Source organism: Strix uralensis, chromosome 1 (genome assembly GCF_047716275.1).
Source record: "Strix uralensis isolate ZFMK-TIS-50842 chromosome 1, bStrUra1, whole genome shotgun sequence".
In the NCBI taxonomy this organism is placed as follows: Eukaryota; Metazoa; Chordata; class Aves; order Strigiformes; family Strigidae; genus Strix; species Strix uralensis.
Genome location: NC_133972.1, coordinates 144,453,125 through 144,476,172, shown reverse-complemented (window position 1 = coordinate 144,476,172; position 23,048 = coordinate 144,453,125). Strand labels below are relative to the sequence as shown.

The 23,048-nt window shown below is 34.8% G+C and overlaps 1 protein-coding gene across 7 annotated transcripts in view; it reads right to left on the bottom strand.

Moving 5' to 3' along the window:
* Positions 1-23,048, bottom strand: part of RALYL (RALY RNA binding protein like) — a 407,787-nt gene that overhangs the window by 347,270 nt on the left and 37,469 nt on the right. Inside the window, exon 1 of one of the 7 annotated variants that reach the window (XM_074883770.1) lies at positions 416-531. The exons of the other annotated variants lie outside the window; for them this stretch is intronic. The gene's annotated coding sequence lies outside the window, so the exon portion shown is untranslated. Of the gene's footprint in view, positions 1-415; positions 532-23,048 lie in introns of those variants that run through there. 7 annotated transcript variants of the gene reach the window in all.

Here is a 23,048-nt window from a genome sequence, read left to right as displayed (position 1 = left end):
TGATAAATTATTAGCTGCTGGTTAGTTATCATTTTCATTTCAAGAGACACGCAATTTAAATAGCAATAGTATTACCTTGCATACCAAAAAACCAACTTCTGTCTTAAAAATATGTGCACAGAATTTTTGGTCTTGATAGACAGTTTTGAAATCAGTAAGAATTAAATTCTAATGTATTTATAAAGAACTGATATCACTGCTCTTCTACTTTAAATATAGAAAGTCCAAGACTAATCTGATGAACTAAGTAATCTGAAACTTGTGACTTCTGCTGACTGATATGTACACAACAAATTGTATGGAAGTTTGCCTGGAATATGGTCTATGGGTCAAACTGGTGATATTCCTTAATGAAGTAATATATATCTAATAAAAGCCTTCATATTAGAGTGAACATCTGGTTCTCTCTACATACCTTGTTATCAAGGTCATTGTTTCCGGCCACCACAGTTAAGATGTCCCTTCCTTACAATACAGTGACCTGGAAAATGTGAAGTAGAATCTTTTCTGAATCAGAGGAGGAATTTCAACTATCATAGCACAAGGACATGGTTTGTCAAGCCCTTTTGGTGGATGCCAGGATGCTGTCAAATGCAATTGTTACCTTTCACAGGCAGAAGCAAGTTTATAGCCCTCTGCACCCTTCAGCTCCCACAAAGCAGACAAAGCTAAAAATAAAAGGGGAAAAAGTAATTCAGTTTTATGATACTTTTCACTCTTCTTTCCTTCTGTTTTCTCCTAGCTTGCACAGAAAATGATCAGTTAAAGACAGAAACCTTTCTAGCTATCTGAAGTCTTAAATTGGGATTAAGGTTGGGAGACATCTGAGATTTCCAAGTTTTGTCCACTGACTTTTTCCTTTGAAGTAAACTCAAGGCAAGATGAGAAATGTCAGGTGGTTGCTAAAGGTTATTTTTGCTATGAAATGCTAAACATTGTGGGTTTTTGTCCCAAACTCTTATTGATTCTATACAGAGGTTTAATAACAGAAGTAATTAAAAAATTGTGAAGAACTATAAATTTATATGAGGCTATAATCATACAAATAAATCTGCATTGCATTGTTTTGCCTCTGATATTTATTGTGTTTGAATTTAATTTATCTTGAAATAGAAAGGAATTGTTAGCCCCAGTAGATAGGAGATTCTGCTTAATCTTGAGCATAAAGGGAGGTCTAGGGGTTTAATAGAGAAGATGCATTTATTTGGGAGCTAATGCTGCTCCCAAGTCAGTGTTAAGAACATTTTGACTCCGGGAGTAAGCCTCAGGAAAGCTCTGTGCTGACACAAAACCAGAAAGCTGAAGGGAAACTATTGACCCCATCACTTTAATTAGAAAAAGAGTTTAAATCTAGCTACCCATGTATATTTATGAAGTAAGTAAAGCACACCGTTATGGCTTCTAAAATTATAATATCATGGATTAAGGCCATAATACATTTATTGTACAAATTATATTTCATACTTAGTAGGGAGGATGAGAGAACAATGTAACATAAAAAACAGTAACAAGAACAAAAACTTCATATTTTCATAGTCCTTTAGCTGTTCATAGTCATCTGTGATTACTAGTCAAGTCACCATTGCAACAATTTTAAAGAGGAATAAAAAAAGATCAGGCCTTCACTGTAAAAACAGGGAAACTGAAGCAAAGGAATGCTATGACCTCTGACTTCTATAGACACAAGTCTCATACTACATGAGTATCCCAGTTAAGACTGATTTTTCAGTTGCATATCTAAGCACTTAAAGAAGTACCCCATAATTTTCTTGACTCATTGCTATATTAGAATAATGGTTAATGTATTTTGCCTTTCTGTCCTACTAAAAGTCATGACAAGATGAGGAGCAGAATTAACCATTCTGCCAGTTTCTGTACTCTGCTGTTCCTGTGGGCCAGGGGGCTGCTTGCAATGGACACAGTGTTGTTATTATTATCCTGAGGAGATTTTAGGTGTAAAAAGTCAGAGTCGGTAAAATTTTCCTTGGGGATTTCTCTTGCTCTGATAGACCCTTCTTGTCCACTTTGACCAGCTCTTGAAGATGGTTATTAACAAGTTAGTCTATTCACCTTTTCAAGGTGATATTCTAGTTTCAGAACAATTTTCATTTCATGACAGAAATACAAATAATTCCCAGTTCTTCAAATAACATAGTGGGAACTCTCTGTGCTAAAACACTGCTCTCTGTTTGTAGAAGAGAACTCTTATTTCAGGAATTAAACTTCCAGCAAATGCCAAAAAGGGTCAGTTAAAAAAAAAAAAAAATCCATTTCTTCTTCAAAAAGGCAGACTTTCTTTATCCGTGTAATTATATTCAGGACCAACTCTTTGCTGAATAAAAAGACAACGATTAAAATTCTACCCTTCTCATTAATCTTTGTATCAGTCCATTCTTTATTATGAAGTGGGTTGAATACATCATCTATCACAAGTTCACATATTTCCCGTAATTGAAAGAACTCATATATGTAGAATTACTTTTTCATCCTCAACATGTGACTGCCAGTCATGTTTTACGACACAGGTTTCTGGTATTTCTGTTCTTTTCCAGACAAAGTAAAATTTCAACACTAGAATAGAATAAGTCTAAACTGATGCAGATTCAGTACCAATCTTTATACCACCATCTACATTGTTCAATTCTTAAAAGCTTTTGAAGATTTTTTTAATTTGGATATCTGTGGCTTATAAAAATCTGAAAATGTTAGACAGGAATTTCCTCTACTTGAGCAGTCCCTGCAATGTTTTAGAAAGAAAAGCTACTTCATAGATCTATAAGCACTGGCCAACACGGAGTCACTATTCCAGTCAGGGAAATTATCGGAAAGTGATAGGTGAACTTTTTAACAAATATTTTATTGAAATTTCTCCCTATTTTATATTTCTAAATTTAAAATTTTTAAAATTATATATTTTAAAAACTCTTTTGTTGTGGTGTGGACTCCTTCAATTTTTGATTTAAGAGCAAGAGAAGGGAAAATTTGGATTAGTGGTTAATGATAGCAATAAAAACAGCCAGTTATATTCAATAAGAAAATCTATTCCAAACCAAAAAAACTAATCAGAACGAATTATCAAGAGGAAAACCTTGGTCATTTCTATAGCAGTATCAAGAGGCACAGTAATATTCAAAGCAAAAGCAGCTATGAAACAGCTGGTAGCACTAGAACATCCACACCCTGAAAGTCTCTCATCCTGCTTTTCCATGTCCATATTGTCCTGTAAATTTATGATCTTTATAACCAACATGAGACAATACGACTGTTGTATATTGCTTAACCAGGTGCCAAAATCCCATATTTGACCTAATTCTTATTTTTTTAATGACATAGTCTTTTGGAAATTTATGACTGGATATGAGAAATGATCCTTTGAAGTGATAACATTAAAAGTGAATCTGTAAGAGACTTGTCCAAGATTCTGTGTGTTGCCCTTGAGATTAATCTTCTTGTATCTTAGTAAATCTACCACAGGATGTGTGCCTAAGTACTGTACTGAGCCTGAAGCCATGTTACCTAAGATTCGCTGGGCCTGCACAACATGAAAAAGGGAAATTGTTACTAAAGATAAGGTTATTGAGCAATGATTCAGTCAGGGGAACAAAGCAGCTCCACTGCTGCAAATGTTGCCCTTTGGGTATTATTTAGATGTGTTTGCCAGACCAGGGAGAAACAGGAAGAGTCCAGACCATTTTTGCCACTTTGTCACTTTGAACATTTGTTCTAGTTTCAGTTCTTTGAACATCCATGACTTTCAGTTCTAGTTTTCTAGCACCAAAGCAAAAGGAGAAATAGGATGAGCTAGTGAGAAGTACCTCAAAACAGGCGCTGTCTTGTTGTTCACTGGGAAACCCAAACTTGGGTGTTTTCATCCTGACATTCTAAGGTAGCCACAAACATAGATTTTGATTAGCTATATCTAAGGCTACTACCCTCAGCCTTGTGGCAAATGTTAGCCCCTCTCCCTTTCATCCAGTGAATATTAGAGTACTTTTATAAAGTATAACAGCTTCCAGAAAGAAAGAGAAAATGTATATCCACAAGAAAGATGTTTTATTAATACAAAATTATGCTACAGTGGCAAATTGTTCTTACTGACTGCATTTTGTATCAATCGTACTTTGCCTTTGTATTTAAAAAAAAAAAAAAAGAGTTTTTAGTGCACTATAGGTAGTGTTGGGTTTTTTTATGCACAGGTGTATTCATGCTGGATCATGCTTTAACCTCCATACTGACTAGAACAGAAATCTGGGGTATGGCTGAGACCTAAGTAAGAATAAGTCATTTACTATGCAAGCTGAGGGTTGAAGCACTGATCTGTGACATGAGATGCCCAGAAATGTGTCTGTTTGCAAGATATCTGGAATGGAAAATGAGAGTCTGAACTGAGCAGCTGTGAAACATTCATTTAATTCTCCTGTATTTTGTGTGAAATCAAACTTTCCAGCCAGTTGACTGGGGTCTCTTTTTGTGCATTTCCCAAACCCCAGAAATTTCCTGACATCATTTTTTATAAGCATCATTACATTCTCCCAGTTTTCTTCACTTGTAAGAAGCTGTTGATAAAATGGTTCATTCAGAAAAATCTATCACTGTAAATAAGAAGCCTTGCACCCTTATTCTCCCCACATAAAAATCAGAGGTCATTTAGCATTGGATTTGAGCTCACACTTACATAAAAAATGTATATTGAACTTGATGTAATTTTTTTCTCTTTGATTTTTTAATCCAAATGAAGCCCACGAACATTATCTGAATTTCACATTCAACTAATAAAATCAAGTCACTGGGCCTCTATTAAATTGGTGGATATCTGTTAGATATGGAGATTTTTTTATATCTGTAATATGTTAAATCCTTTTTATCTATGTCATTGAAATCTTGAATTTCACATTCTGATATAAACAACACTTTATATAAATCTCCATAGATAAAGAGTAGGATTCCGCTCAAAAATTAAGACACTTAAGTTAGGTGCCTACATGTAGGTGCTTGTTTATGTACTAGCTAAGTACCCATCATACAGAGACAGCAGAGCTTACATATATATTAGCATCGCCTTACATTTTGTCAATGATTGCATCACCGTGAGATATAATGATGGTTTAGTTTTTTATGCAGACACCTAGTGAAAGATACCATACCCGTCTTCACTCTTACATTAGTTGTCTTTTTTTGTTTGGTTGACATAAGTCATCTGAGTCATTTAAGATAAGACCATGACATAAGCACAAACAACCAAGTGAGACTATATCCAGTCCTTTGTACATTCAAAGGGTTATAAGGAGCAGGAAAATACAGTGCACTTTCTTGTAAGAAGGAAGTGTTTCAGGTTTGGGGATTTTTTTGCTATGCAGTGTTGTATTTAGGGTACTTTTAAAGTGTTTTTATTTATTTTTAAATGATTTTATTTTTCTTGTTTTCTTACATATTGATATGGCTTGTAATGGTTTGGGTGATTAATAGGAGGGCTTGGTTTTTTTAACATCTTTGCTGTAAAATCTCCAACATTTATTTCTACTGCTTGAAACAAGGTAGAGAGTTCTATGGATCTGAAATTCCCAGTGGCTGTGTATGATGTTATACTTCAAAACTCCATTTAGAGGACAGAAAAACACAGGAAATTAGAGTCCTCTTTACTGGTCCCTAAGTATCTCTTAAGCATTTGTTTTGTAATCTGAACAGTTCATTTATTTTGTTCATTTTTTATTTTTAAATGGGGGGCTGTTTTACAAAATACCAAGGTCAGTATTACAATAATAAGAAGAAATGAGTTTTACTGCTTCTAACAGCATTTAGTTCCTCCTGTACTGCAGAGAATATGACATTATACACCCAAAAAAATCTCATTCACACAGACATTTTCTGCTTTACTGCTTGACTTTCTGTGAATAAGTAACCTTTCACATTGCAAAAAATTTTGTGGCAAATTATCTTTCTAAATAGAGTTTATACATACTACATTTCATGCTACAAAACCAAAAGCGAATAAGAGGGAGAGAGATTGCAACCTGTCTTGTAAAGGTTTATCAGTAGGGAAAAAAAATTGTATATTTCTTATTGCAGTTCATTATCATTGCTGTATTACCACTGGTGAATGTTGTTATGCATTAAATATTAAAGTCTGGAGATTGTATTTCTATTAATCTAAGATACTGTTGAATCTCTTTTTTAAGTGTAAAACTTGCCTTCTCTATATGGAAAGTTCAGCAGACATTTTTCTTTTTTTTCCATATGCAGAGTAGCATCTGCAGGGTTGTTTCCCATGCTTAGGTACAGAGCTATTGCAGCACACATACTTTCATGACAAAGAAGAATACCATCTTAACATATAATTAACTCATGGAACACTACCACAAGATAATATCGACATCAAATGCCTAGCATGATTACAAAGAAAACTAGACCTTCACAATTCAAAATGAAACTGAACTGTCAGCGTTAGTATGCTTTGAAAGCAACTCTCCCTATGTGCAGCCTGGTTCTTCAAAGTTTCTTGACTGCCACATCAGCATGATTTCTTAAACTAAGGTAAAATATTAAAGAAAAACAAGGGAGATGTACAGTCAAACTAGAATTATCCAAGCACCCACAGATGAAATTAGATACATAATAGTATGTAAGGGTCAGCTGACATGGGTTGAACACAAGTGGAAATTAGAAATGTAATATAATCAGATATTCTGAGCATTCTACTATTGGTCTCACTTTGTCTAAGTGCTTTCAAAAATGAAGTCCTTGAACATTTTTAATCTAAATTGCATCTGAAAGAGGATGTGACAGCCAGATCCAGAAGAGGGCTTACAATGTGAATATGACAGAACATAGTATATCTATGCTCAAAGCAGTGGTCAAGCCTTGATTGCTGCTTCTCAGTTACTCAAGAACTGCTGTAACTAGATCTGGTTTCAACATGAAAACCACCATAAATACCTACAGCTCTCACATACCCCACACATATGCAACCAGCAAGCATACTTCCCCTTGTTCCCAGAAACTCTATCAAAAGTAACTCCTTTGTTTTAGAAGAAGAAATTAAATTCCTCAACAACAACAAAAAATCAACAATAATATGGGTTTAATAATAATTATTATTATTCCCATGTACATATGGCCAGTGCCCTTAGATAGGGTGAGGTAGGTACGAATTCCCTGCTAGTGTTGGGCCAATATCTAGGTGCCCTTTCACATGAAAGTTTGGACCAGAGGATCTTTCAAGGTGCCTTCCAATCTGAACTATTCTATTCTATTCTATTCTATTCTATTCTATTCTATTCTATTCTATTCTATTCTATTCTATTCTATTCTATTCTATTCTATTCTATTCTATTCTATTCTATTCTATTCTATTCCTATGCTATGCTATGCTATGCTATTCGATTCTAGATTCTAGATTCTAGATTCGTGTTTCATGTCAAAAGTTATTGAATAAAATGCATTACCAGTGTTTTTTCTAACCTGCAATTCCTGAATTCGGAGAGTGCCTACCTACAATTCTGAATGAGGCCTAGGAGGGAAATAAAATGTAAGACAAATTCCTCTATCTTCATGTCTGCTCCAGTGGAAAGCCCTGCAGAGCAAGAAACGTTTGTCTGGAATGGTTTTCATGTGTCCCTCCTTGAAACATTTAACCAGGGTGAGCTGTGAGACCTGCAGCTCTCCATCATTGACATCCAGTGTCCTATACTGGGGAAGAAGCTGCACCGCTCTTCTTTCTTTGGCTGTATTCACTGTGTTTACCCAAACACTGCCTAAAGAACATTTACCCAGTGCATTATATTTTTACACAATGGATCTTGTCTCAGTCACTTAGTCCATGTCTACATGGTAAGCCATGGACCTTCAGCACTTGGATGAATTGCAAGTGTCCTGCTCACAGATCTGACTGATTGTGCAGTGGCTCAGTGTGGTGTAGCCCATATGTGCAGATTCCTTCTCGACACACCAGTGCACCGGAGGGTGCCTGTACACAGCCAAGCCTCACAGGGGCACTGAGCCAAGAGCTGTTCACACAATTCATACTTACACCCAGCCTTAGGGAGTTAGAAAACATTGGCCATCAGCGTCCATTTCATGTTCTTCCCTTTGTTTTACTACCATGTCATTTCCTCCAAGAATAAGCCAGAGGTATGGCTTATTCTTGGATAACAATGTCTCATATCTTATGCTAACTCTGGTAGCAGAATATTTCTGGAAGTTATGGTGGCAGGGCCTAGAGGCTGAGGAATTGGAACCATAAACAACCAATAATAAAAAGTGATACATGACTGCTGGTAATAAAATATAAGAACAGAACTCTAAGCATTCTAAACCTTATAAAGTTATTTCAGGTGTTATTCCTCTTGCACTTTACGGCATCAGTTAAATGGAAAGGAACTTATTTCCAGAAAAGATTTTTTTTTTCTTTCCTGCAGAGTGCATTTCAGTTTCACAGAAATCTCAAATAGCTTCAAGTTGTGAATTCCTAATTATTAAATCCAATGTTTTTCAATCATAACTGTAAATGAGAACTCAGATTATTTTGGTGGTTATAGTATGCTGTGTTGCAGGGAACATAATCACAGAAGGCAGGTACACTCTTACTCTGGGTCTGAATTTTAATAAATTATTTCAACAAAAACATATTCATTACTGTGATAGCTGTTTTCCCTTCTCTACATTTAACTCTAAAACTGAACTATTAAATAAGTCAGTTTATTGAAATACTGAATTTATCCTACATTAAGTCAAAAATGTTAATTGCTCACCAAACTAAGTATTCTATAAAGTCTTGTTTCCCTATAAAGAGATTTCCCATAAATTTAACAGACTACTTTATTCTCATCACAAGAGCACACTAGAGGAGAGAGTCACAAAATAAAGGTGACTTTTATTGTTGTTTTTAGCTAGCTGTAAAATTATAATATTACCTCTCTATTAATATACTAGACAGTAAACAGCTTCCACAAATATTCTAAAAGATTTTATACAACAGCCATTACCACCAAAATTTAGAAGAATATAAATTATAATATAATTTTGTAACAGATTGGTAATATAATGAAAGAATCTTCACAACTAAAATTTGTTAGATTGAGATCTATAAAATACAATAACTTCAGATACATGTGATAGACATAACACGTATTTCCTCTTAAATAATATTTTGATCTCCCCTGGAGAAATCTTACATCCACAGACACTGAAAAGCTGAAATAATATCAGTATAGGTTGTGTCTGTGAGACTTTTAAGTTGAATTCTGAACACATTTATTCATTTGTCAGACTTCTGAAAAGTTTAAAGAAGTCACTTAAGATTAAAGAAGTCACTTTGATGGTATTCAGCCACTGCTAATCAGTCTGTGCTATTAATTAAAACTTAATGACGTGAATCTTTGTGTTATTGAGAAAGTGTGGTTTATAATTACACAAGAATTTAAATAACATGGCTAAAGTAATGCTAAAAGGGCAAAACCTCAACAGTTTGCTTACAGAATGAAGTAAGATTTCATAACTAAGCTTGTCCATTGAATTAATAACAAACTTGGTAAGTTTTCCCTTTGCTTGATAAAGTTGATCACTTTATATACTTTCGTAAATCAATCCAGCACAAATATTCTGTGGAATTTTAGTCTATATGTTGCAGATACAATGGAGAGTGTTTTATAAGTCAGCACTTAAATGACCACCAGGTCATAAATTTCAATTCAATTAGCTTTTTAATGTAATACATTAAGTCTTGCAGGTCTCGTCTTAATGTGCAATAACATAAGTATTTTACATCTTAATTATACTGTTTCTATTAGAGAAAATCAGGAGATACTGCCCTTGAAAACAGCTGTTTGCCACTACTCTAGTCAATAGTATAATGTTTAAGTCAAGATTTTTTTTCTAGTTCTACACTGAATCTGAAGAATAAGAAATTGTTTCCATTGGGTCCTGCATTTTCACTACATAAACATCTTCAGGGTCTGCTCCTATGATGTGTGAGGAGCCAAACTGAGAAGGACCTCAAGTCCCCTACCCATGACCTTCAGTACATCTTATTCCTGTCATTTGAAGTGTTATCACTCCCCTCTTTCAGATTCTACCTCAAAGACAGAAGAACCAATGGCAACGCTTTGTCACAGAGGGACAGGGCTGGGCAAGGGTGCAAGTTGCCCAGGGAGGCTGTGCTGGCTCCATCCTCAGAGGTTTCCAAGCCCCAACATGATGCAGCCCTGAGCAGCCTGGTCTGAGCTCACAGCTCTGAAAATCAGTTTGGACTAAGTGATTTTCTGAGCTCCTTACTTGGGCTGTTTGGATACTAACAGGTTCCATCCTCTCCCACCATTTTTTTTGTTGTTTGTTTTGTTTTATTTTCCAAAGTATATATATAAAAAAATCTTTCCTGTATTTTTCTCCCTCTATTTGTCCTTCAGCTTCAAATGAATGTGTCTAAATGAAAAAACATTTGCTTTCATCTTATTTATTAGATAAATCCAAACCAGTGAAGACATAGAAAAGTCTCACTGAAGAAAGACACTAGTTATAAGTTAAAAAATTGTTAATTCTGAGGTTTTTTGCTGCTGTAAAGTACGAAAATAAAAATACTGAATATGTTGGTTTTATTCTGTTTTTGAATGTAATTAAATTAGTAATACCTGATTTTCATTTAAATAAAAAATGTAAATAAATAGTTTTTAGCCAGAAATGTAACTATCAAGATCAAATTTCATTTTAAACAGATTAATTTTAAATTGTATATATTCATGGATATATACATATGATGTTGATTAAAAAAAAAAAAAAAAGAAAAACAATCACCTTTTAAAATCTAGGCTTCAGGGAAAGATATTTACTAGAGCTAAGAGCAACATGAGTAACTTTTACTGTTACTCAAGTAGACTGAGTAACAGTCTGTCAGCACTACTGAAACAAGTACTACTTAACTGCTTGCAAATAATTCACAATTTTTAAACCATGTATTCCTGTGCAAATTGCAATCTCTGTGTTAGTACTTGGCCTTCTGTGACTCTTGCTGCAGATTCAACTGGACATGGTACCTTTTCTTCCTATTACAGACTTTTTGTTCAGAGTTAACTCAAACTGTTTATTTAGAGATACTACTTCAGGTTTAGGTGTGTTTTCTATGACCAGGGAAATCATTCTTGCCTGTGCTATGTGGCTTTTGAAATATTTCTGGGAAAAGTAATGTGGCAATATCAAGTACTATTTTAGGGTTAGATTCCTGTAGACAGCCCCACTCTTGACAGAAAACTGGCTAACAGGTGTAGGCAATTGTAGATGGCTCTTGACTTATTTCCACACCTTCTACTTTTTCTTCTAGATTTCACAAAAGGCAGATCAAAACATGAGCCTGATCCATTATTTATTTTGATAAAGTAAGAATAAAATCCATGCAACACCTCACGTCCTATAGAATGCATAAAACCAAGAAAGTTTGTGAAAGGTTCCAGGAAGGGAAAAACTGAACTTGCAAATTTATACACAAAAAACAATGAAAAGAAAAAACAGCTAACAATAACTAGAACAATGATCAAAAGAGACGCATTAGAAGATAAACTTTCTAGAGCACCCAACAGAAAAAGCTTTAAAATTGATAGGTTTTTTTCTCCAATTAAATTCGTCCAAGAAACTCCATTATATAGGTATTTTAATTTATAGTGTTTTCTTTACTATTTATTTACTGGTCTTCTAGAAAATATTTACTTGAAATTTTGTTCCAACAATTCACTTTTATAAGATGAGGGTTTTTTCATGAGCTTAAATAGTGACATTAAGAAAAGGATAAAACCCCACACATTAAAACATTTTCTTCCTATTTATTAGAAGCATTAATTAAATTCTGTCATTGTTCATTGCTCTAAGTACTGCTATTCATCTATAGTCAATTCTGTTATGTATTGGTGCTTTATGACAACAAAATATAAAATTATGATAGAATAATTTTAAGAGGACATATGGGCAAAATATTATTAATGAGTTGGGCAATGTATTATTAATGGGTTAATAAATAAACACCCTTACCGAAAATACACACATTGGAAGAGAAAAATAAAGCCACTGTAAATACCAAATGTCAGCATTTTTCACTTACTCAGTTAGAAGACACTCCCTCAAGACATGTGAGAAATGCAAAAATATCTGTATGATAGCACCACTGTATATCTGACAATTTTTATCATGTGTTGTGTTTGAGATAACCCATACATTATAAGCAATCTCTAGTTAAATAGATGTAAAATTAAAAATAACATTTTCCATTGTATAATTCAGTCAGTCATATTTAATGTTGAAAAGATACTCAGCTTCTTATTAAATCTTATAAAAATATTTATCCCAAGTTTCAAGAAAAAATATATACCCCAAGTTTCAAGCTCCTTTCCTTAAAATATATTAGAAATTTGAGCATGGAGGGATGGTGGAACATTCCTAATACTTCAAGAGTATCAAATATTTCTGAGTCATTAAATGAAAGCAATGAATCATTACATGTTTTGGCATTGCTTATTAATACATCACTGAAGCCGAGATTTATCCTTACGTTGTAGGACCTAGAATAGAAATATCCTTCATAATTAATTAATTGAAAGACATATAATGTTGGATTGTTAATCTGCAAGTAACAGTTATTCTCAACAAAATATTTTTTAATTGGGTTAGAAATGAAAACTGAATCTGCTAGCAAAAGTGACATATGTTTCCTACAACAGAGTTACTCTCTTTGGCATATAGTTTCAAATAATTGTTTTAATGACACAGTTAGTTTTGCTTCTATCTCCATGCATATTTATGCTTTGAAAAAATTAGATGCTAGAACAGAGGAGAGGCTACCTAATCTCTCTGAAGGTCTGGACATTTGAAACCACTCCTATAGCAGGAAGCTGCAGCCTCATAGCACAGGGTGAGGGTCATCCTGGGGTCTTTTCAAAAAATGTTCAGCATTTATTAAGTCTTTTAAATTAAAAATCCAGGCTGCTTACAGGAAGCTCAAAAGGTACAAAAATCTAGGCAAGGTGTTCATTTTAGTGTTGCTAATTTTCTCCCTCCCAGAGGCTCAGAGGAAGCAATTGCCACTAATTTGCATTATCTGCTAGCTACGGAAGGTGGGTTCCAAACACTTTTACGTTGGTTTTTATGATTTTTTTTATTTTTATACCAAGTATTTAATTGACTTTCATTGTTTATGAAAATCCTGTTCAGAGAAATCTTTGCTACAGAGACTTTTCAAGTAGCTTTGACATTTCCCAGTTAATTCTATAGTTCAGACGTGAGATGAAATTTTGCATTAACACCAGAGACAAGTTGTCAGAGCTCATTGTAAACAAGAAACATTCAAATGGCTTCCATGAAGGTGTGGAGCCCTTTTATACAATTTTAAACTGGGGCCATGCAACAGGTGAAAAACTAATCTCAGGTCACTCATTATCATTCATTTGCAGTTCACTTTGCCAAAATTCTGCTCTATGTTCCTGAAAGGTGGTAAGACTCAGGGATACCACTGCTCCATTACAATAATCCAGAAAATTTGGTTTGAGTATACAAACATTGAATGTCTGGATGATTATATATGCTTATTTCTAGTACCACCAGCAGAAGGAAGTTTGCCTTCTGCAGTTATCAGTTTCAGATTGTACAGGTTGCATGAGATGGAGCGGAATTCATTAAATTTCAACGTCAGACATGCCCTTTATAATCAAACTGAACTATTTTGTAATGTCAGAGTTATCATACAGAAATAAGTCTTCTTTGTCATCCCTTTTACCATATTTCCTGCCAATTTAAACCAATTAATCAGTAAAATATAATTAAAATTATCCAAATCTTAAGCAGAAACATCAACTACAGAAAATAAAAAAGTATTGAGATTTGTTAAGAACAAAACAAGTTTTTCTTTTGACTGTCTGATGCCCCTTAAAACCTTTGCTATTGGTTGTATATGACTTTGAAGAATTCAATGCACAAAAAACCACATCTTTCTTCCCGGCTTTCTAAAACGGACTTTCAATTCATTCTCATCTCTATAAAAGAGAGGATAATATTATTACTGCCTTGACTGTCTTCTTTTTCTTTCACATCTAACTCCAGTTTGTGTTTCCTGTACTGGCTCCTTTGGAAAATGAATGGTGACTTCCAAGAAACACAAAGCAATCTTTATATACAGTAATTTTCATTCTATTTTTCAAGAAACATTTAGGGAAATCAGAGAGACAAAATGTCTTTATGACCAACTTCTTTGCTAAATCTTTAGAAAATCCCACTCTAGCTGATTTTTCTTAGAGCAATAGATATACTTCTTGAATATTTATTTCAAAACAATCAGGTTCCACTCATCCAAAATTATTTTCTCATTTTATGCACAATTCTTACTAATTGGATATAAATTATTGGATATAAATTATCCGATTACTTCAAGAAATATAGTTTTGAGAAATATAGTTGTCCAAGTGATGACAAATAATTATGTTAATTATCCTTCTGTTTCTCCTGATTATTCCTGTCCATTTCCCAGCTCTCTTCTTTCTCCCCTCTGTGATTTTCCTTCTTAGCCCTGAGCAGAGAGCAGAAAAACAGTCCTCCGGCAGCACAGAAAATTCACTGTTGACCTAGAGAGGGAGGGTTGTTTTCAGAAACTCTATCTAGGTGTCTATTTGAGAACCACAGGAAAACAGCTTTTGACATTATCATGAAATTTCTTCATGAATTCCAGATCACTTCATGAAAGTTGGCATGCTCCTTCCATCCAAAAATATTTTATAGAATATTTTTTAAGTTGTATGATTCATGAAGCTTTTGGAATTGATAGTTGTCTTCTTCCAGTGAAATAAGGTAGGAGACCTTATTTAACATTTGACTAGTTTTCTGTTCATTTTGTCATTTCTTTATAATTTCCAAAAGTTACTCTTCACCTCCATAACAGCCTTGAAAATTCTTTATCTAGCATTTTGTTAAATGCACCTCACCTCAGCAAATCAGGTTTTTCTTTCTCTTGCAGTGTGTGACATGTTTTCTCTCTTGTGAACATGAAGAGTACAGCTGTTAAGGCTCACAAGCAAAAGGAAGGTTTTGGGGCCAGAGACTTGTGAACTCTTTCAGTATAGATAACATTTAGATCAATCTCATCCATTAACAGCCTCAGGATAAATAGGTTTTCCCTAGTCCTGCACCTTCAGGGGTCTGTCTCCTTCCTGTATTAATGCCTTGTGATGTGTCTTTATGATGGGCCAAGCTAGATTAAATTAATTGGTATGCCTAGGAGCCTGATGTCTTTGGGCAGGCACAACCTGAACTTCATCCTCTCATGGAGAAAAGAAACTGTCTGGCTGATCAGTGGGTGCAAGGAGGATTTAAAAGCAGCTTCTCTTCGGAAGGTGGTGTCTACAGACTTAGTCGTGGAGAGATCTGTAGTGCTATTTTTGAGCTGAGACAACACCTGGCACTTGTCCTGTGTGATCAACACTAAGAGGGAAAGGCTATGCTTTAGCATATCTGCAACTCACTTGTAATTGCAGTAACATTGATACCAAAGATTAAAAATATGTATCTATTCACAGGTATGAATAAATTTATATTCTTCCTGAGCTATTCAATAATTCCATGAACTCTCCTGTCTCTTTCCCTGTATTTCTGCAGGCACTCCATAACCTTATTCTTCGCACAATATGCATCTTTCTTTATAATTTTAGTGAAACTGCAAAATCAAATGAGTTAAACATTGAAACAGAAAGGATTTGGAAGCTACTACTATTCAAAAAATCTGCTCTTCCATAAAAGGTTAAAATATTTCCATTACTAATGTGGTAAATGGAAATTAGTTCTCATCTGGCTCTGGTTTGAAGATATTTAATACAAGCTCATGTTATTTTAGTACATGCAACAGATAGAGCCTAGACAGAGATGTATTAGATTTATACATATTTTTCCTTCATCTGAGTTTTTTCTTAAAAAAAAAAAATGCCAGTATAGCTTTCATTTTCAGGGTTTTATACTGTTGTGCTAATGAGGTAGGAAAAATATGCTATTTTTGTATGCATATTAAAACTAGGAATGACATGGGTTGATGTCAAGAAGACAGAATGTAACTATTTAAAGATGCTTGTAGGAAGAACTGTTGTCACTTTTGTATTCTTTTACTGTCACAGCCACAACAATTCTACCATTTAATAAGCTATTAGAAGGGACACTTATCTATGAATTAATATAACCTTCATTTTGTTAATGTGGATGACTGTAATATGTATGTTGATTTTGCTAAAAGTGTTGATTTCTTTGATTTTTGGCAAAGACACTGATTTCTACAATGGGTTGCATTCTAGCATGATGGTTTTAACATCATATAGCACATGGTTTTCAACAAAACACTTGCTAAGGCTGGGAACAGGCAGCATTACAATCCCTGCTAAGACTGTAATGATTTAAGCTACCAGCAGAAGAATTCTTTCGCAAAACTTCACCAAAGTGCAGTGGAGCACTGAGCGAGATATTACAGTGCCTGTGAGTTGATGCTTTCTAGAAAAAAGGCTTGGGACTACTTCAGCTGAAAGTACTTTAACAAGCAAAACCTCTGCAGGCTCTTCACAAAGATTCTCTGTGCAGAAAAACAGCTGTCTGAGGGAACATTTCCCGTATCATCACGTACCTCACAATTTCCACTACATGGTTCTTCATCCTTCTCCTACTAACAGACATGGACCAGGAAATACAGCTTAATAACCAACAACAATTGTCTCACATTATCATGGATGACTTTGCTCTCTACCAACAAGACCAAAAAAACACCCCACCAAACCATTCATAGTAGAACGCAGTTCAAAATATGTCATTTTAATGTGTTTTCAGTGCTTTGGTGATTTTAATGTCTTTGATGAAGTCAGTGAAATGTTCATAATCTGTGTAGTGTTACATTTATGTATACACTTGCATGTAATTATTCTTCTTTGCTTATTATAATGCCTTTGTAATATGTTAGTAATATAGTAAAAGAGATACAGAATAATTTATCACTAAATTACATGCTATGGCTTTACAGACTAAACTAATACTTTTTTTAAAAAAATTCTGTGGCAGAAAATAAGGCACAATGCTGTATTTAATCAATGACATTTATCAAAACTCATTAAGCAACAAGGTAGGCATATAATTGTGTTTTCACACAGAGATCTTAAGACATGAGCAAGAAAAAGGCTCACTATGAAAATCTGTTTACTGAAAACCACTTGAAAGTCTTTAATCCTTCACCATGAAGCAGACATGCAGTTCTGGTCCTGAGGAAGGATGTGACAAGGGCAGAGGACAAGGGCTTTTGCCCTGTAAAGATCCAGAGTTGAATGGAGATGTAGAATGCAAAAAACCATGTCGTGGTGGTGGAGTGAAAGACTGGATCAAAATGAATACACACCTGGGGTGATAATTCAGGTTGCCTGAGTAACCTTAGTTCAGGTGTTTCATAATTTCTGGGTTCCTCAGTTGCAGCCTTAGTGTTTCTTTGGCACAGTTCGGAGGCAGTGTAATAATAAGCCTTTACAAAAAAATTAACCATATAAAGCTGCTGAAAGAAGCTGATCTCTTTGGGGTACTCAGCAAGGATAGTCATGCTGAAGTTTCTGCAAGTACTTGAACCAGTGATGACACTGGTAACACTGCTAGCCTCCAGCTGGTCCTACCTTTCAGGGAATTAAGGCACACTTAAATTTCTCTGCTATTTTCTAAATAAGGGAAAGCAGACATTCATGAATGATAGAATTCATTGCTATATCTTTAAAAAAATAATAAAATTACTAAATTCTGGGGGTTTAAAACACTTCTGCACCGAGTTCCCTGTGAGTCTTTCCCTCATCCTGGCCTCCTATTTAGTTCTTTTCCTACTACATCTCCCAAATTCATTTCCTCAGCCAGCTCCTCTCTGCCTCTTCCTATGTTGCCCCACAGCTTACTCCTCTCTCTTACCCCATGTAAGCCCTCACTCTATCCCTTAGCATAGGTGCTGTTATTCCCCCCTATTCAATTTCTTGAATCTTCCTCAGGAACATTTATTTCAGCTCTATCTATACTCTTCCCCTTAACATCTTTCTTTACCACAGTCCCTCTTGCTCCTGTCCTGTCCACATACAGACCCATTCCTGGCCTCCAGACATTTCCTTTTTCCCCTTCATCCTTCCTACATGGCATGAGAGGGCAAAGCTGGAGGGACAGGTTTTCTATTCTTAAGCTTTCTTAAGAAAAAGATCATTTTAATGAAAACTTTAACAAAATATCTGAGGGATATATTCAGCACAGAGTATTAGAGGCACAATGGTTTACTTTTGGCAGAGCTATCAGTAACTGAAAACGGAGGCTTATGATTGAAAGCCTCTGGCAGCCTCCCTTATTGGCATCAGAACTCTGCCACCTATTACAACATGCTGTTTATTTAACAGTTTCTGTTAAATTAAATTACTTATCTTTAATCATGGCAGATATATTTATATCTGTTTTAAATAGCCCTCCAAATGTTTCTTTTAATTCTTGCACATAAATTCTAGTGTAATGAGGTAATGCTGCTGCATTTTCATGAGTATAATAAACCTCTTATGGTTTGGCCCAAGTTGAATATATCAAGGAAGAGAAAAAGGGAAGGAGGAGTTGGTATAATCAGAAATTAAGTCCCATTTAATATGTTAAGTTTTAGAAGTACCAAGGAAGTCCACAGTGTAAGGAAGATGAAACTGACAGGGAAAAGGACAGTACCTTCATTTGTACAAATATTAAAATATAGGGTTTAACTTTGTGAGTCTAATTCTGCTGTTATTTATGCTGATAAATCTTGTTTACTCTCCATGTAGAAGGAGTCATGAAATCATAAAGTCAGTGGAGATAACCAGAAGTAAAACTAGAATCAGACTCCCCCCAAATGTAAATGAACAGCATAGAAAAAGAAAGATGATCTTTTGGACAGTGCTGGGGTGCTTATGTAGGAAAGCTCCCATAATGAAAAGTTAATGAAGTTTAAGGATATAAAATGATTAGAAGGGTAAAATAACAAAAGTATTAGTCAATATATTACTTTCTACCTGTGAGAACTACTTAAAAAATGTCACTTGCTTATGTACAGTAATACTTTAATACCTTACACAAGATTCTACTGAAAAAAACTTACATTTGGCTGGGACAGCATTAAGATCAACTTGTATTGAAAACACCATCTACATTTTATCAAAATTTTTTTTCTGATTCCAAATACAATGTAACCAAACACACACACCCCCATTGCCACAAACTATTAGTGATTCACAGAAACATAAGCAGTACAAAGGAAGACTAGAACCAAAAAGGTTAATTGTACAATCTTGCAATAAACTTACCAGCACGTGTAGTTTTTTTATTAGGTGTATAACATGGCACTGTATAAAATGCTTTTTCTTTACTCTCTTACCAGCGTTGTTCATGTGAATGTGAAAGTCTTACAGGCTGAATCCTACTGACAACAAGTTTAATAGCTCTGTTGTATAGCTTCTTTCTTCCTGAAATGATTTTCACTACAAATTTATGAGTTTTTCAATATATAAAGACTCTCATCTTTATTGTTCTTTAAATAAAGATTACAAATCAAATTAAATGCTGGAAAGTGAGAATGAGGATAAGTGAGAGCAATCATGTTCAAAAAGGTGATTTTAGTATATTTCCTTCTACTGACCAAAAAGTCATGATGCCTGGAATTGAATTATACAGTAACTCGAGGGTGAAAAAATGTCAGAAAACTGCAGAGTAGTGTGTGTTTAAAAAGTATTTCCTAACAGTGCAATATATCTACTATTTTTCTTACTCCTTCCCATCAAGAAGACCAATGCAAGCCTTACAGAAGACCACATCAGTCATTTGTTCCCATCTGCATCTAAGCAGAAAGCTCTGGGTTGTGAGAAATGGCAGCCCAGCCCCAGACACTAGTCCTGAATGAAACGAAGCATCTGCCTCTCTGCCTTGCCATGGGCTCTGCTCATCTTTCCAGGAGCAATTACAGCATTTTCTTTGTAAGTTTGCATATAGGCCAATGAAGAAACATTGCTCCAGTTAATACACAAGTGGGGGCTGTTTTAGACAGTCTGTTCCAACACATACTAAACTATTGACTACTGCACTATAGGAAAGACTAGATTTATTTCAGGTGCGAAATGGCTCTCCATGAGCTTCTCAGGAAGACCCACAGCAGAGAATCTGTATCTAGATGAGGTTAATAATTACAGGTAATATGTCTAATATATTAGAGAAAAAGTTCCTTAAGCACATCACAAAGAATAAAATTATTCTCCATTTTTAAGTAAAGCATTACCAGTTAAATGATAGCATCTTGTCACAGTCTTTTTATGTTCATTTTAAATGTTTCTTGCAATTATCCTTCTTGATACTTCCTTTGTTTGTAAGTGATTTTAAAAAAATAATCCATCCTTTTCGTTTTCTAAGTAATTATTTGTCATGTTAGAGATGTAACATATATAGATCTAGGCTGATAACTAACATAGCAGTGCTGCTGCAAGCTTTCTGCCAAGCATACCTAACATCACAAATGATTTCTACTGATGGGCTAATTCAGTGATATTGAGGTGCTATTTCCTTATATTTTATCCTCATCCTATCCATGTATTGTTCCAAAAACAGTTCCCTGCCAAAGACATTAAACTAATTAAAATAATAAAGCCCTATTTAGCTGAAACAAAGACTGTACTGAAAATTCTCAAGAGCAAAGGCAAATGAGCTCACTTATGATGTTTTGCCTTACACGTACCATTTTCCTTGTGTATATTTAGCTGGAATGTCATAGTCTCCCTCGTAGTCCACTGAAACTTGTGATTTATAGTGTATTTTCCCATCTCCACTCACATTGCCAAATATAGTCTTATTAACATCTTGGGATTTTTCTACCGTGGTCATCAAATAAGTTAAGAGAAAAAAAGAAAGTATTTCCTCACAACAAAATCTAAACTAAAACATTATATATGATCATCCACTCAATTAGATTCAAGTATCCTTTAACCAAAATCTTAATAACTGAAACCTATATAAATTGATAGCACTGTTAGATACTAAATGGCATGTATCTGTATCACAGGCACATTAAATGATAGTTAACTTTTCTAGGAGTCTTATCCAACGGTCAAGAGCTGACCACAGATTAGGCAAAATCTATCCTCTGTGTGTTGTCTCCCAAACAGCAGATGTGTTGAGAGACACTTGTAACCCATGTACTTTTTTGTAAATCAACTGGAAACTTCAGTATTTTTAGTGCATGCTAGAGTTCAATTAACACATTAATTGAAAATCCTCAAAAGAAAATAAAAGTCCAATAAACTTGTTACCAAATTTAATTTTAAGGAAAATTTCCTGGTTGAAGAAAACTAAAAAAAGTTCTATTCAAACACATATATTTATTACAGAAAGTTGGCTTCAGACCTGAAATAAATTTAATTTTTGCAAATAAGTATCATAAATGACAATAGAATATCCAATATCAGCCAAAGATACAACCCAAGCTAGGGAAATGAGATTTACAAACAAGCAAGGAAACAAAAACCAGATAAATTCCTTTACATCAGTTTGTACAGTCTGTTTCACAACACCCACAAAGATATCCTTTTTATTTCAGGAGTATACCTGAAATGGCTAGGATACATGTTAATATCATACCCCACTTTATTTTCTCACCGACATAATATTAAAGATATGGCACTAAGCTGAATTAATAATGGAGGTAAAAAATCCATTTTAAAGGATAGGCTTTATTCTATCTCAACTGCAGTCAGTGAGGCAAAATATCTCAAAATAATCACCTCAGCTAACGGTCTTTGTATTATATAAGGTCTGTGACCTTATTAGATAGCAAGACTGGATGCTCAGAGAGCATGAATGTAGTTTATTAACAAAGCATCAATGAAACCTGATAATCAAACTATAAGAACGAAGAATGGCAAGTAGACTAAGCCATAGATATATTGGCAGAGGACAGAATTACTGTTTTCTGAAGAAAATCAAAGGAAATATACCACTCAAATGAAAACAAAAAATAGATTGTTAGAAGGGTTTATTAAAGAAGAGAGGAGGACAAAACACTAATCACAGTATTTGAGGGACTGACTGTTATTAATAGTTATAACCTCTATTAGCTAAAAGCTCTACTTACAGACCTGCACTGTGCTGTGCTAAATTCTATGTATTGTATTTTCCCTATTCCTGCATATAGTAGAGATGCCAGGCCCTTCTCTTGATTCATCATCTTTGACAATACAGGTGGGTGATGGAGAGAGAGTTAATTAGTTCTCCATATCCTAGACAAACTCTTAATGCATGGTCTCAAGTATGGCTGAGAATGCATTGTACCTGCTTGAAACACCAGTAGCTGGCAGTGTGATGGGCTCTACAATATTGTACCTGCAGCACCCCATGTTGCTTGAGCCCTGAGGACAGCACATGGGATCCTTTGGAGGACCAGAAGTGAATTCACGGGCATGAGATTTGCAAAGCTAATCTCAGTGATGGCCTTGGGAACCCTCACGGGGATGTTAGAGTGCAGCTCACATTGTCAGTTCACTCTAAAATGCCTCTAATGACAAGTTTCCCCTCAGCACCTTAGCTGAAAAAGTTGATGCCTAAACTTCCTTAGTTTCTTCCTTAGATCTTAGATCAGCTGGCATGTTTTTTTATTTGTTCTTTTTTTGTTTTTGTTTTTTTTTTTTTTTCATTTAGTGACCTCCTAAAACATGGCAGATAAACTCAACAGCAAGAAAAAATGTAATCATCACTATTATTGCTGGTCTTTGACATGCAGATTTTTATAGCTCTGGTTTATTAACTGCATAAGTGGATTTAGAGTGTGTTTCTGCAGGAGGAGACATAGGTGCTAGACAAAGAATCCACCAGGACTTTGCCATGCCAGAGAAGGAGTGGGCTAGCATTTTGTTAATAAAGCCAGCTCCCAAGTAAGCTGTGGATATGGACTGCATACGAAGTACTGATTTTTTTCAGAGCCAATGAGAAAGCTGCCTTTTAACTGGACTAAATTAGCTCTTTCATGGGAGAGCAACAAACCAGAGCAAATT